This window comes from Ochotona princeps, chromosome 13 (genome assembly GCF_030435755.1).
Source record: "Ochotona princeps isolate mOchPri1 chromosome 13, mOchPri1.hap1, whole genome shotgun sequence".
Classification (NCBI taxonomy): Eukaryota; Metazoa; Chordata; class Mammalia; order Lagomorpha; family Ochotonidae; genus Ochotona; species Ochotona princeps.
In genome coordinates, this window is record NC_080844.1 from 22,001,138 (window position 1) to 22,018,106 (window position 16,969).

General features: G+C 33.3%; 1 long non-coding RNA gene across 1 annotated transcript in view; it reads right to left on the reverse strand.

Moving 5' to 3' along the window:
• Nucleotides 1-363: 363 nt before the first annotated feature.
• Nucleotides 364-16,969, reverse strand: part of LOC131481788 (uncharacterized) — a 78,693-nt gene continuing 62,087 nt past the window's right edge. The window contains exon 4 of the long non-coding RNA XR_009246564.1: nucleotides 364-424. This is a non-coding gene — a long non-coding RNA (uncharacterized LOC131481788). The remainder of the gene's footprint in view (nucleotides 425-16,969) is intronic.

Here is a 16,969-nt window from a genome sequence, read left to right on the forward strand (position 1 = left end):
TTCATGCAAACTGAGGCTGACAGAAAAAAAAAAGTTCAAGCGCCTTTGTCAAAAAGCTGCAGAATATGTTATTGGAAACCCCCACTCTTTCTCTATTGAGAATCTAAGTGAATGCAAATTGTCAAAAATTGAAAAGGCATGATTTTAGTATTCTTACCAGAAGACCCAGTGCTGGACTCTTCACCCATGAAAGCTATATAATACAACATGTGCCTTGTTTTAAGCCAGCAATAATACAGCATCCCCTCATAATTTTCTCAGCAACTGTTTTTAGCTCTGGGTTGTAAAGCAAGATTGCACAGACCAAGTAATTTAACCAACGAAAAATTATCCCTTACGGTTCTGGAGAGTGAAGTTCAAAACCAAGCTCCTCGTTTGTACGCAGCTGGCACTTATCTGTGTATTCTGAAGGTGCATTCTGTTCCTAGATAAGTGGCAGAGACAGGGAGAGAGACAAATAGAGAATCAAAAGGGGATTTCTTTTCTTTTCCTATAAGGATGTTATTTTTATCAAGGATTTAACCTGTGATCTCATATAACATTAATTCCTTAAAGTTTGCATCTTCTAAATACAGGCACATTTGGGGTTAGAATTTCAATACATCCCTTTGGGAAAAACCCCAACATGCAGAACATAAACAACACTATGAATCTAAAGTAGACTGTAGTCTAAAAGGTTATATCATCTCTCATTTTAGTATTATGGGATTGAATGAAGATATTAGGAAAATAATATTCCATTTAAGAATGTTTTGAAATCTGGTAAGAAACCAATTTATTTTCTAACTTCTCAAGCACATATATTTCAAAAGTGCTTGAGAAGTTTAAGTTTAGAATTTTACTTGAAAAGCAGAGTTACAGAGAAAAAAGAAAAAATAGAGACAGATTCTGCATCCACTGGCACACTCCCTAAACGACTGAAGTGGCAGGGGCTTTATAAGGCTGAAGCCAGGAACCCAAGCCTTTTCTGGGTCTACAGGTGACTGCAGGGGTCCAAGCAGGTGGGCCATCTTCTGCTACATTCCCAGGCACATTAGCAGCAAAGTGCATAGGAAATGGAAGAGATGGGACTCTACCTGACATCCACATGGTGTACTACAGTCACAAGTGGTTGCTTAACTCACTAAAACAAAACTGGACCCTGTGAAATATCCTAATATAAATTTTTGTGCATTTGGAAAATCACCCACTTTTGAAAAATATCCCTCTAGAGGTGGGCATTATGGGACATAGGGCAAAGCCAGTTTCACACGGGAAACTTCTGCTTCAGCTCTGCCTCAGCTACTGGGCACAGCTTCCTTCTAATGTGGTCCTGGCAGCACATGGGTCACCATCACTCACAAAGCAGACTCAGATGGTGTTCCTGGGACCTGTCCTGTCTGGCCTAGCCCTGGTTGTTGCCAGCATTTGGGGAGTGAAGCAGTAAATGGAACAATTCTTCCTGTGTTCTACTCATTTATACTAAAACATGAACTTTTAAATAAGTAAAATTTTGTAGCCTGTTGAATATAAAATCAATGGTGTGACTCAAATATCTCTTATAACATCATTATTAAAATAGTATTTACATGTAATAAAAATAAATTATTTTAAAAGGTAGAATTTTTCAATAATGTATTTGGAAAAATGTATCCATGGCTAAATTTTAATTATAAAAGCATAAAATATATAAAGCATGAAGCATTACAGAGTAGAAACTTAAACTACGTAACACAAAATTAAAGTTTTAAATTTTTACTGAAAGGCAGACAATTGTTGCAGCAGTGAAGAAATAAGTCAAGAGACATCCTCCGAGGGCCCAGGATTGTGTTTTGACTCTGCTTCTAATTCCTGTTCCCTTGGAGGCATCAGGTGATGATAGAAACATTTGAGTCCCTATCGCCAATGAATTGAGTTCCTGCCTTCAGCCTGGCATACACTGGAATGTTGCGGGCATTTGGAGAGTGTATCAGCAAATAGACCATTCTGTCTCTTCCTTCCTCTGACTCTCTGCTTCTTTGTGTTTCCAATCAAAGTGAAATATTTTAGAAATATATACAGCTTCATAACACTTCATAACATATTACAGCAATAATTATTAGAGCAACTAAGTTCTAATATAAATTTAGAAACTTTTATTTCATTATGTAACAGCTCATTATACTACCTAAGATGTCATGCTCCAAACTGACTTTATGGAGTAAGTGGAAAATAGTCTGTTGAGCACAAAATCAAAGCAGTGAGTCTGCAATCAGTGGCACTAGTTAATTTTTGACTCAGGTCTTCCTTCCTAATTTTCCACCTCATGCTTTCTGTGTGGAAATGGATCATCAATTCCTCTTATGAAGGTAGAACACTATAGTTGTCCCTGACATCAACATTTATAAAGCACATAACAGACAAAACTGTCTTCTTTAAAATTATGTATTAATAATGACAAATTTATTTTTAACAGTACAAGCAATTGACACATGTAGATAAATTTGTCGTGAAATACATGCATGTCTTAAATTTAGGTAATAGTATATAATCTAAATATATTAAATATAATACATAGTATATCTTATCTTCTAACATTGTTAATCTTGAAAATTGTGTTAATTTAGAATATCTAGAAATTAAATATTTAAAATAAGATTAATTCAGCATTTTAAAGTGTTTTTTGCATTTAAGTATTTCAAATTTTCTCAATCGTCTTCTAGCTTGCTTGTCCCTAAAACGTTGCCTTCCAAAAAGTTATATTTTGTGATTAAGTTCTTTGTGTCCAAAATCATCTTGAAAAAAATTATATTAGGACAAAAGTCTTTGAAAGCATTACTGTTCCCTGGAGAAGGGTAAATGCATTGGAAATAAGCAATTTTTATGCCCATATTCTCAGCATGATGAGTTTTCAATTTATATTGGTTATATACTAATTAAAAATAAATCCCACAGTGACAAAAGTAAAATATGAGAAATATATCTTTCACTCAGAAAAGTCATCAGTTTCTATTCTCTAGGGGACCAGAAGAAGCATCAAAGAAAGTGTAGAAGATAAAAAAAATTCTTATTTTATTAAATCTTTTTCTGTATTATATTGTATTTAACGATGTTGTATATATATGTATATATACATACACATATACATATAATGTCTGCAGCAATATCACTTTATCCTGTAACATTTTGTTAACTAATAATTTTCATTTTTCAACCAAAATTATCTGCAGATATAATTTAGTTAGCCCTCAAAAACCTTTCTTGTATGTAAATGCAAAATGCAGAAAATGACAAATATATGTATGTCATTAATTTCATTCAAATCCACTTCCTTATGGGCATGATATAAAATTAAGGTTTTTTTTTTAAATCAATATCTTCTTTTTAATCAAAGCCAAGGAAATTTATATAAGTAAAGTTATTGACAGATTACATAACTGCTAATAATAGACAAAGAAAAAATAATCTGACATGGCAAACTTTATTGTTGTTTAAATTCCCCATCTCACTTCCAGATATAAATACAGTTTAAAATACCTGCCCAATATATTTCCCTTTATTATATGGGCTTTGTTTGCATAACTATGCCCATAGTAACTCTTTTCCATAAGAACTTTGTAAAAACAGTATGATTTATGACCTCATAACTATGACCACTCAGAAGTCCTTAGTTCTCTAGGTTAGCAATACATTCACAAATGTTCTTGAAGATTTTACTTGACATAACCAAACTGAAATATGTATGAATTTAAAATTTAAAATTCTATTGTCAGTAGGAATTTCAATTGCAAGCTGTTGCTTGATTAACCAGTTACATTAGCAACTCATTTCATAGGAAACATCAACTATGTAACGTATGAGTGTCAATAAAACATGTTTTCACTACAAATATAATCATTTTTTACTACTTTCAAATATCTCATTAATTTTATATCATAAATGGAATAGCCTATTTTCCTTGGTACCAATATACCCTTGAATTCCCAAAAGTTATTTTCCATTTAATTAAAATCTTAAATTCATAAAAAGGTATGAGTCAATCTTCATTCTGATGAAGACTCATTTCCAACTGAATAACTATTTCCTTGCATTAACTGAATCTCTCTTAGTTTCTTTTGTTTGTATATTGTGATACAATAGGGCGTATCTTAAATATTCTTGCAATCTGCAAATCTATAACTATCTGAAATCGTCTATTTAAACACTTATACACATTAAAGCAAGTGAATTGAACCAAAGAAAAAATTTAAACATGCCATATTATTACTTAAGTATACTATAATAATTGAAATAAATTACTATTATTGTCTATGAATTGTCTTCTCTCTTCACATAATACATAATGGGTCAAAGAATATATCTGAATGGTCCCTCATACGAGAAAATAACATAAATATCTTGTATTATGCACTGAGTCAATTTTCTATAGTGTTTATATGACTAGACACAGTATTTACATCTCTGTAATTTTTCCTTCTTTTGACCATGGTGGGAAAAGTTTAATCATGACCATTCTTTTAAAACTTAATGAAAAAACATGGCAAAATGAAACAATGTAAAACTATGCCCAAAGATAACATAAAGCATAAAATATTTGGGGGAAATTTGGAAGGGAAGACACGAAAATGACTTTGATTTTTGCATCTTATTTCATAGCTAATGATATTTTAGAACTTACCATTAAGTTTAATGGTAAAGTTTTATTTTGCTTTAGGTCATGTAATATTTAAAGCTGTTTAAACCCTAAAACCAGATTTTCCCATCATCTCCCACCCACCCTTTTCTGCCTAAGCTGTTGTCCTTGTTGAGACACCCATTTTCAACATAAGGATCAATACCTTTCATACTACTATGAATTGACTCCAATTATTTTTCTCCTATCCCCTCTTTATTTTACTATAATAAAATCTTGAGAAATTTGTCACCAGAGTGAATGCTTTCTTGTTTGAAGGTAAAAGCTGTTTGTACTTTGAAAGTGGCTAGGAGTCTCAACATGCAACGTCAAAGCTTTGTCATGCTTCGCAGATTCTGTGTTACATATAACTATGTTTAACATGATCCCTCTTCATCATGATTTACAACTGTGATACAGGGAGCAGACAGTTAGCCTAGTATACAAGATGCCTGAATCTCAAACAAGAGGGTCAAGGTTGGATTCTAGGTTCAGGGTCCTTACTCCCGCTCCTAACACTGATTCTGCGGGGACAGCAGTGATGGTTGATGGCTCAGATAACACGATTCTGGCCACCTACATCGGCATCTGCTTGGGTCCAGTCCTAGCCACTGTAGTCATAGAAGGAAATAGCCTATGGAAAATGTTTGTCTATTGTTCATCCTCTATTAGCTTCTATAATCAATAAGCATTACTCCTTTCTCCTTTTTTTGGTAAAAAAAAAAAAAGCATATGACATAGACATGGAAATAAGCTATGGACAAAACGTGGACAAATATTTCATAGTAGATAGTTTTTAAAATTTTGTATTTAATGATAAATCCAAACAGAATCTTACTGTGCATGTTCCCAATTAATTACACTCTATGCAATACTGAAAATTGCACATTGAAAGACATTTAAAAACTACCTTTTAAATAACTCCACGAAAGCTCATTTAAACTGTCTTTTCATCTGTGACAATTTAGCATTGAGAGACTGTAGAAAATTACCACCTATCATCACCAGTGTACTTCTCAGAGTCAGGCTGTGGCCAGGGTAAAAATGAGAATTTGACAATTTCACAGCCAGTTCAATTCACAAATATTTGTGCAGCATATGCCATACGAGAGTAATACTTCTAGATGGCAGAGTGAAACTTCGTAACACAGACTGTAAAGCAGCTCAATATCTAATGATGGAGATATAAATGGTCATGTAACTACCTCCAATAGAACACACAGACCTATTAAGGCGCAAAGCAAAAGCGATTCTGTCAGACTCAAGCTATCAGAGAATAACAGAAAACTGCCACTGGAAGTGAATCTTTAATGCTTCTTGGCATTTCAACAGATAGAAAATTCAAATTCAGAGAAATAATACAAGTGTGAAACTGATTTGTCCATCTAGAAGGAATGGCTTTAAGTAATGTAGGAACTGATTAGTAAGACTCAGGTAGAATCTACAATTTAAACTGAGTTTTCAATTTAGTTGTGAATAGACAATTTTTCCCTTTGTGCATTTGTTGATTTGGATCATCCTTTCCTTTTACATTGCTTTCACTCTCCTATGAGAACCCAATTTAAAAAATAACTACACTTGTCACTTTTTCCTATTCAAATATTTAAAATCTACAGTTTAGGAAAATATATATATCCCTATAGTTTATTCATGTCTTACTAAATATGCCAAAGATAAAAAATGATGTTATTTTTCCAATTTTTGAAAAAAGTGAGCATATTATAAAAATATAGTTCTGAGGTTCACTAAAATGTTTTACAATATAGCTATACATTGTCTAATGATCAAATAGCACGACTAACAAATCCACTACCTTAATCATTTAACATTATTTCTGCTGAGAACACACAAATTTTTTAGTTAGTTTAAAAATGTATATGATTAACAACTATATTCATTCTACTGTGCAAAACAACATTAGAGCTTATTCCTCCAAAATGAAATGTGTTACTGATAAAAAATATTAGATACATAATAAACCAATGTATGTATTCTTCAGATCAATTATCAAGAAATAAATAAGATTATGGAACAAAATGTGACAATGTTTCTTCAAACCTAACAAACTTGAAATGGGACTCCAATAACTACAAAATGTATGCTCTTTAAACTACTGAAAGTATATACATATAAAGAAAGCATATGTATGTGTATATATGAATTCATATATATTTACTTTACAGATTAAATCTCAACACACACATTGTCAAGAGGAATATTCACAAACACTTACTTATAGATATTTACGGTACCTACACTGTGGACATGAAAAATGCAACCATGAAAATTGATGCTCATTTGGTCCAACATATGCAAAAATTCAGTTTGTAAGCAACTGCATTTTAAAAGACATAGATTTGCAAGACTTTGATCAAAAACATCCAGTTTAAAATAATATTCATAATTTAAAAACAGTGATTGCTGTTATACAATCAAATGTTATTAGAATACTATTGAAATACAGTCTATTTCTGGTAGCATTACAAAGTAACAAATGTTACATGCTAAGTCATTTAAACATAAGCATACTCAGAAAAAGGAATATAAAGACATATTCATTTGAAAATACATATGTAAATGTCTGTTCATCTATTTTTTTTAAGATTTACTTATTTTTATAGCAAAGACAGACATACAGAAAGGAGGAGAGACAGAGGGGAAGATCTTCCATCCAACGATTCACTCCCCAAGTGACCTCAATGGCCAGAGCTAAGCCAAAACAAAGCCAGGAACCTTTCAAACAAATAAATAACTGCCTTTCAAAGACATAAATAACAAAGAATCCAGTGAAGGCTCCAGAGCTCAGTGAAGAAAGACACACAGCTATACCAACTGCACTTCACAGCCTGCTAGGAGTCACCATTTTCCCATATCAAGGTATCTTTTCCATTTCCAATCTATGTCAATACTGACAGACTGGAAACAGCAGAGGAAATGGCTTCAATTGTTGGCTGCTGCCACCCATATGGAAGATGACATAAAAGCTCCTGGCTTCTGTCCCCTGGCTTTGACCTATTCAGCTCTAGCCAATGAGACACCTGGGGATCTTCTCTGCATCTCCCTCCCTATATATATGTGACTCGGTTTTTTTAAATAAATAAATAAGTAAATAAATACTTTTTTTAAAAGCTGAAATAATATCACACAAATTAAACATACAAAATTGTGTGACAGCAAAGGAAATGTTAAAAGTATATAGCACTCAGCATTACATTAAAAACTGAAAATTGTTTACAATAAGTCATCTAATGATGCATCTCAAACTTCAAAAATACGAACCAAACCCAAAATCAGTGGGAGACATGAAATATTATATGCTATATAGCATTATATTACATATTATTTTATTCATTATATATTATCTACCATATTATTGTATACTGCATGCAATATAATTGCACATTACATATTATACGTTAAACATAATATGTACATATTTATTTCCAGAAGTATGACTGCTCTATCACCTGGTAATTGTTTTACTTACGTAAGAAACTTTCATACTGTTTCCCGTGATGACATATACTACTGATTTTCATTCCTGCCTTTGATATTCAAGGCTTCTCTTTTCCTTATATCTTTATCAATGCATCTTATGTTTTGATTTGTTGATAATACCAATTCTAAAAGGTGTAAAATGATCTTTTTGATTCATATGATGACTAATGATGTTGAATAAGGTTTTTTATATAACCTTTAGCTATTTGTAGGCCTCATCTTGAATCCTATCTATTGAAATAAGTTTTGCATTTTTCGGTTATCTATTTTCTTACCACTAGTAAGTAGGAAGAAAGCAGTTATAATTTGAAAATTAACTCCTTATCAAATATATGGTTTATGCATAAATATTTTCTTCCATTCCACCATTTGTCTCTTCAGAGTACTGTATTATTGGCTTTAGACTGATTTTCACTAGGTAAGTTGTAAACTTACATAGATTTTCTTTGATAGCTTCTAACATAAGATATGATTCAGGAAAAACAATTTTACTAAAATCATAGAGTAAGAACAGAAGAAATAATTTATTTTATCCATGCTTCAAGAAGCAAACCATTTGTCTCATTGTACTTGAGAAATAAACATAACATTTTCCCATATATGTCAATATGAGAATGTGAAGACTAAAAAAAGAAAGGCCCTCATATTAATGAAAGTTTTTTTTCTTTTATTTACCTAAAAAACCAGTATGTAAACTATTTCTTTGAATAAAGAAGACACATGGTATATGATCAAAAAGATTGGTTTTATGTGAACAGACTTTAAATTTATTTATTATTTTGCCTTCAATACAGAAGCCAGGAAACATGAGATATACTGACCTTATTAGAATCTATAGAGAGATAACCTTATTTTATTTCTCTTAAAATAAACAGCCTCTTTTCTAGGGTAACATCTTATTTCCTGATTTAGGCACTGTGTACAACAGAGACACCTGCGAGGGCTTGTTAAATATGAACCTGTCAAGTCCTAATCCAGACGTACTAAATCAGAAGCCTGATATGGGGGCAATGACCATGCTGCACACTGATTTCAAGACATTTCTTTGCTTGTTAGTTACAAGAAAAAATTTTTGAAGTGTTCAGTTACAGAGACAGACTAAGCTATGCCTTTTTATTCTAAAAATACATATTAGATCTCTAATATGTGTTTATTATTAGATCTCTAACATGTCACAAGGAAGAGGTTCAGACAGGTTAAGTTGCCTATCCAGGAACATATGACATCCAATAGACTACATCTGTGTTTGCATGGCTACTGAAATTGTTTAAAGCAAGCATGTATGTTAATAGGAATTCTTCAGTTAGATTAACAGACATTTGATTTAATGTATAATTAAATTTTCTCTGACAAAGCTAATTATAACATTTTGAGTTCATTTTTCCTATCATCTTTCTTACTGAAAGGTGAATTTATAATAAAGAATATATTTGCAGAGGAATAATATCAAAAGTTAAAGTACATAAAATTTAATAATGACATTATTAAATTATTACCATTTTCAAGAACTACTGATAAGGAAAGAAAGGTACCCACCTGCAGATAAATTTATCAAGATAAATAAACCTTAGGTTAGTTTGGTGGACTTGAAGTTTTATTTTTCAAACATAAAAATAACAGTTGTGTTTCCCAAATCTTTACTTATGAGCGATAGGTTTGTACGCTGTGGTGTTTTAATCTATTCAGATCAAAATGTTAAATCCATTGTCAATTAACCACCTGTGCTATCCAACTTTGTGCTGATTCAATGTGAATTTCCAGATTGGGCACAAATACTCATTAAAACTAACGAGAGCTTTATGGTTAATTCCCTATGTGCAAGGATGAATATTGTTCCCTAGCGTTCAATAGCCCTTAAATTTTTCCCATTTCTTACCTGTTGTGCCAACTGCTAATAATTGGATTGTGCCATCTGCTTCTATCACATACTTACCTGATTAGAAAGCAAAGGTGAAGAGTCTTGTACAAGCCACTTATCCACCGTATAGGTAAGCCTCTGTATCAAACATATACAAAACTGACATCCTCGAAATACTACAATTCACAAAGCATCTCTATTCTAACTGCAAATCAAATAGGCATTAAATTCTAATGTCTGAAATTTTCCCAGAGAGGACAATGAAATGCGTGTGAGAGATATAACACAAGATTAGTTTAATAAAATATCTAACCATGTTCATACTGAATGTAGGGATTTATTTTTCCGGGAAGAATATTTATGTTTACTAGAAAGGCAGAGAGATATGTCTGTGCATGCAGGAAAGTCTATTTCTAGCTCTCTTACCAAAAGTTAAACTACAACAGATAAAGCAAGGAGCAGAGGCAGGAGGCAAGCACCCAACTCAGGTGTCATATACTGGAGGCAGGAATCCAACTGAGACACCACTACTGTGTCCCAGGGTCTGATGGCAGGAAGCAGACCTTACAAGTCAAAGTTAGAAACAAGTTCAGGAACTCCAATCAGGGACATGGATGTCTTTATCACTAGGTTAAAGGCTGATTCATGTTCATTTATATGGAACATCTGTTTTCTGGTTCACTTAGGTTACCTCGTTGTCATTCATGGTAAAAAAAAAAAGTTTCTTGAAGACAAAAATATCTCTTAAAACCATTATTTCATGGCTACATCAACACACAATATCAGATACAGACTTTGAACTAAATTCTAGTTTCCAACTTTTTTATATGATCAAGCTAGAGCTGAGTTTTTACATTAAGTCTACCTGTGAAAAAACAATGTTTTTAGATGGCACATAGTAGGATCAGACATTACATGGCAAAATAAAGCCTTCTTCAATAACCAAAAATAAAATAAATTTTATATAGTTAGGAGGTTTCAGAGTCACAGAAACAAGTTATCTAGATTACAATGAGCCAAACAAGGCAAACAACTTTTAGAGGGGAATAAAGCATCTGCAACTGGCCTGAAATGCTTTACCCTATCCTAGGTGCCAGGTGAGCATCAAGGTTTATTAGTCATTTGGGTTATGTAAGGAATTACAAAAACCGAAATGCGCTACAACATATAAAGAAAACCAAAGTGACATGGTTCAAAACATCAAGGTGTTTAGGAAAATACAGCTCAATTGAGTTGGATATAAGAGAATTATAAACATTACTGCATCGAGAAGGGATAAATTGAAACTGATTATTTCTAGTCAATTTGTATTCTATCACCTAACACTATAACAACAGTAAGTATACAATGTCATCTCATTTCTTTTCAATTTGAAACTCTGTAATGAAAATGATGTACAGCACCTTTTTGAGATGCTTAGTTTTATATTGCCCTATTACTTTATAAAATATTTCAACTTTTTGACTTTTTTAAGTATAATGGACCAGATTAAGTAAGTTTTATGGTACATAATATTTAACAGAAATCCATTCTTTATGATTCAACATATTAATACGTTGACGTGGAAGCTTAAATTATCTTCACAAATTTCAAGAATGTTTGACAAAATTTAGGATGAATAAAGAAGAAATAATAGAACTTTCCTCTTATGACAAAACTATGATATATGTTTGTGTGTGTGAGGGTGTACACACCACATACTAGCTGATGAAATAATAAAGTGCTACCAAGAACAAAAACGAATAAGGATGACTGTCATTATACTTTTAAAAGTTCATTTAAGTAATTTTACCTACCTTAAAGATAGAGCAACAGTAATTCATAACAAGAGAGAGAGAAAAGGGGAGGAGAGATGTGGAGAAAGAGAAGCTGGGCATCATGTGCCTGCTGATTTCACTCCTCATGATTGCAGCAGCAAGAGCCCACAGAACCAGCAGTGTGAAAATTCACAGAAAATATCACTTTGAATTCAGGAAAGCTCCAGAGATAAAGGCTCTACCTCACCCACAGCAACAAAGACCAATCAAGAATGTTGATTTCATTCTCATTAGAATTTAAGGGGGTAGGCAAAACACAAGAAATAAACAGGTAGGACACCAAGAAATTCATCCTAAGGTGACAGACCCACCTTCTAAGTCATCATTTGTTAGTAAGGGGCAGGCAGAACTTCCCACCACACCAAAGAGCAACATGGTCCTTCAATATCTACAGTGGGTATATGAGAAAAATGTGCTTCCACATCTACCAGTACCTCATCATGTTTCCAATTTCTCTCAATAAAATTGCTTTACTATTGTCTTCTGGAGGCATTTTCATATTCACATTAACAAGTCATAGAAAAGCAGAGTACGTAGGTGCTAGTTATTGCCTTCATATATTCCACAGCCTTTATCCTTCACAAAGCCAGAGAATGAATGCTAGAGACCAAAGATTGTGTGGGCACGTATAGAAGTTTTACGAATATGCCCTGGATTTTAAAGAAGCTGAGGGCAGCATCCTCATGATTGGCTCATGTTCACCAGTCACTGCCAATTGCCTAGACTCTCTTTCTCATAAAGTTAGTCCAGAGTTAAATCAAATATGCCACACAGAAGATGGAAATGTTGGGATTACCTGCTACTCACTCTTGTGTTCACTACAAATGATTTAAATACATAGGTAATTATATCATAGAGAAAGTATTCTTCATAATTTTACTACTATGATAATGACTTGTTCTTTACACCTGCTGTCATTCACATGGAAAAGAATCCACAGGGTGGGGTGGGAAGCAATATAGGGCACAGATTAGGCTTATCTTTTGAAATGCAGGGCTGGAGTACCTGGGGTTATAGTTCTGTCTACAGGCTGAGTGCTAGAAGAGCTAACAAACTAGAACTGCTCAGATTTGCATCCTTACTCTATCAGTCACCAGTACTGCCAAATGACATAATAATGCAAAATATATGCAAGTTTTTGTCTAATTGTGCATATGAGCAGAGACTAAATCATTTATTTTCTCATTTTCCATAAATGTACATTTTTCACACCATGCATTTATTGTTTATTTTAGCCTTAAAAATGTATTAGTCTTGCTCTTGGTAATAAATAAAATATTTTATTTTGTAAGAGCAATTTTCCTTGAAAAGACTGTGATTTTCTAATATTTTGATGGTTAAATTTCAAATAACAACTCTCCATATGTAAACTTCTTGAGTTTATTGTTAGTATCCTGATAATATGCAGAGGCATAGGATTTTAATGACAGAGGATCACAAAGTTTTATTCTAATCTAAACCATTTAAAATTATTCGAAAGAGTTATTGAAGAGGAATGACTGAGTATTGTGCTGAAAATTCACTATTTTCTGGGGCACTTTAAAAATACGTATGAGGTTTTGAAATTCACACTTCTCACAAGTGAAAAATACTTCCATAGAAATCTCAGAAATAATCATGAGAAGATCTTAACAAATAAAGTCTGTGAACTATGGAATTCTTACTGAATATAAACAGCAATTCCTTTTTTAATTTTGAATTTTATGGTTCAATCCCACAGGGTTTGGGATTTCCCTACCTCTCCCCTAATTCCCAACCCCTCAACTGATTTTCCCCATATTATTACAATAGTATAGTCTTTCATTAGCAGTCAAAACATGTGTGTCCTGACATTGCTGGTACAGGCAATGTCAGACAGTCCAGCACCCCATTGTCTAGATATGCCCAAGAGTTTCATTGAGAGTTCATCTTTGCTTTGGAAGTAGGGGATGGATATTGCATTGTACCTTCACATCTGAATTTGGTAGTCTCTATAATGCCATCACTATACATTTCCTTAAATCAGAAGTCACGAAACAGAGTCAATAACACGTATGAAGTTAAAACAAAAATTTTGGGGCCCAGAGGCGTGGCCCAGCAGCTGAAGTCCTCACCTTGAATGCCCGGGATCCCATATGGGCGCCAGTTCTAATCCCGGCAGCTCCACTTCCCATCCAGCTCCCTGCTTGTGGCCTGGAAAAGCAGTCGAGGATGGCCCAAAGCTTTAGGACCCCGCACCCACGTGGGAGACCTGGAAGAGGTTCCTGGTTCCCGGCATCAGATCGGCGTGCACCGGCCCGTTGCAGCTCACTTGGGGAGTGAAACATCGGATGGAAGATCTTCCTCTCTGTCTCTACTCCTCTCTGTATATCTGGCTTTCCAATAATAATAAATCTTAAAAAAAAAAAAATTTTAAGCACCAAGGAGTCGAAAAATGCACCACTGGATAACCAAGTTATGGCTGAAGAAATGAAAAAAACACAAAATCTTCTGGGGGAAAATGATGCCACCATTCAGTCCACAAAAGAAAATAAACTGAAAGAAAAAAGAATAAAAACAAAAACATCAAAACACATGGAATGCAGCAAAAACAGTATGGAAAGGGCTATTGGTCTTACAATTTGCATGAAGGCTGCCTTATATCAGAGAGAACATATGGCATTTGTCCTTTTATGATTGACTTAATTCACTGAGCCTAATGGTCTCTACGTGGAACCATCTAATTGCAAATGATATAATTTCATTCTTTTTAATGGCTGAGCAACATTACATGGAGTAGATGTTCCACAGTTTCTTTAATCACTCCTCTTTGGACGGGAATCTGGGTTGTTTCCATGTCTTTGATACTGCAGATTGTGCCACTATTAATATAGGATTACAAATCCCTTTCTCATATGCACTTTTCATTTTGTTTGGATAGTAATGGGATAGCTGGGTCATATGGCAGGTTTATTTGCAGTTCTCTAAGCACTCTCCATACTGATTTCCATAGTGGTTGTACTAGATTGAGAAACTTACCATGTTCATGGATTGCCAGGATCAACATCATCAAAATGTCCATACTACCAAAAGGAAGATACAGATTCAATGCAACCTCAATCAAAATCCCAACAACATTCAACTTGGAAATAGAAAATACAAAATTCATCTGGAAACACAAGAGACCATGAATAACCAAAGCTATCTTGAAGAATAAAAATCAAGCTGGAGGAATCACAATTCCAGACCTCAAGACATATTACAGAGCAGTGGTCATCAAAATAGTTTGGTACTGGTACAGAAACAAGAGAAGATCAATGTAACAGAATAGAAACACCAGAAGGGAGCACAAACATGCACAGCCAACTAATCTTTGACAAGAAAACTGAAAATAATCCAGGGGAAAAGCCTGGTCTCTTCAACAAATAATGTTGGGACAACTGGATAGCAGCTTGCAGAATTAAGAAGCAAGATGAGCACCTGTCACATACAACAATCAGTTCTAAATAGATCAAGGACCTAAATCTACACCAAGAAACCATCAAACTATTAAAGAAAAACACAGGAAACACTCTCCAAGATATAAGAATGGGAAATGTCTACGGCCATACTACCCTGAATGCACCCGATCTCATCTGATCTCAGAAGAATGGGGAAAAACTTCTTGGAAAAGACACCAAAATTACACCTAGTCAAAGCCAAAATAAACAATAATTCTTAATAGCCCATATGCCATAAGCTCCTATGAGGAGTCATATTGTACACAACCAAGATTGTTCTATACTTCCAACAACATTGGGCCAAAGCCAACTCTTTAAAAGATTTTAACATTTTTATTAGTTCATCTAGTATGTACTTAGTTACAGTAAATCATACAGTTTCTATTAAATTAATAGTTCTTTACAATATTTAAAAAGACAGTGGGATTCCTTGTTAAATTATTACCAACTCAATCTTTTTCAACACTTTTTCAACTAGAGCATTAACACATCTGATCATGCTAATTAAGTAAACAATTTCTGATATTACTTGTTGCAGCTTAACTTGGTTCTTTTTAAGTTTAATATCAGTGAATCTATAGGCCCAGCCAAACTCAATTTCTGTTGGGACTACATATTATTGATTTTCTAAGAGGTGACAGATTTTGTACCAAACGGATGACCTGTTTCCTTTTACATATTCACTAATCTTTCATACATGACACAAAAGTATAGCATTCTGATAGTTAGATAAAAATAAAGTTTATTAACCTGAAGAGATTAATTAACTTGGCCTGAGATTTTTGTTGGCAAAAGATATTTGTAGTAAATATTGTAAGATCTGTGACTTTTGGAACAGCTGGAGATGCAGTTGCAATCTGTGCTAGGCTGAAATGGAAAATGGTGCACTTTAACTTAAGCTAGAGTTTTGGAAGAGCATCCAGGAGAATTTGGTCTTATTAACTTTTCTGTAATTTACTCATTGTGTTGGTCACTATGACCTTGGCAAATTCACACAGTGGCAATGCTTTGCTAATGGAAATTCTGGCCATCTGATTATTATCTAAATTGGACAATTTAGCCAAGAATTTGCACAGGCTGTATGATTGGATACATCAATAAATATCTCCATCAACCTCTCTAAGGAATATGTTTTAAAAGAAAGAATATGTTTTAAAAGAATAATAAAATATTTTTATTATAATTAGGAAAAACCTTAATTTTCCTTTTTAAATATTGTTACAAATAAGTTGCACAATTTACCGTATTCCTCTATAAAGACTAGTTTATTGCAATCCTTTAAATATATTCTCAAATAAAACTATCCTCTTTATTTTAAATTTTTATCCTGGGTACCTGAATAATAAACGAATTTGCAAGTCCTTGAGAGAGCTAAAAATACATGTTTCTAAGTCAGATATTCACCTGTATTTTATTTTTCTACTATTAGATCAAATAAAAAATTAATAAATAATAATAAAAATGGACAACTAAAGTTTGCCAAATATTGGATATTAATAAAAATCTCAACATTTAAGATCACATCTATATTTTGATCAAGCATTTTTTAACATTATGTATGTACTGTTAAATGAGGCTCATTTTTAAAATTATGACATTTCTCACAAAATACAATTTTCAACATTTTTTTCAATAATATGAATTTCAGCCAATTTAGGTCTCACCAAGAAGGTTGACCACAGTAAGACGAATCTCAGGCACATTATTT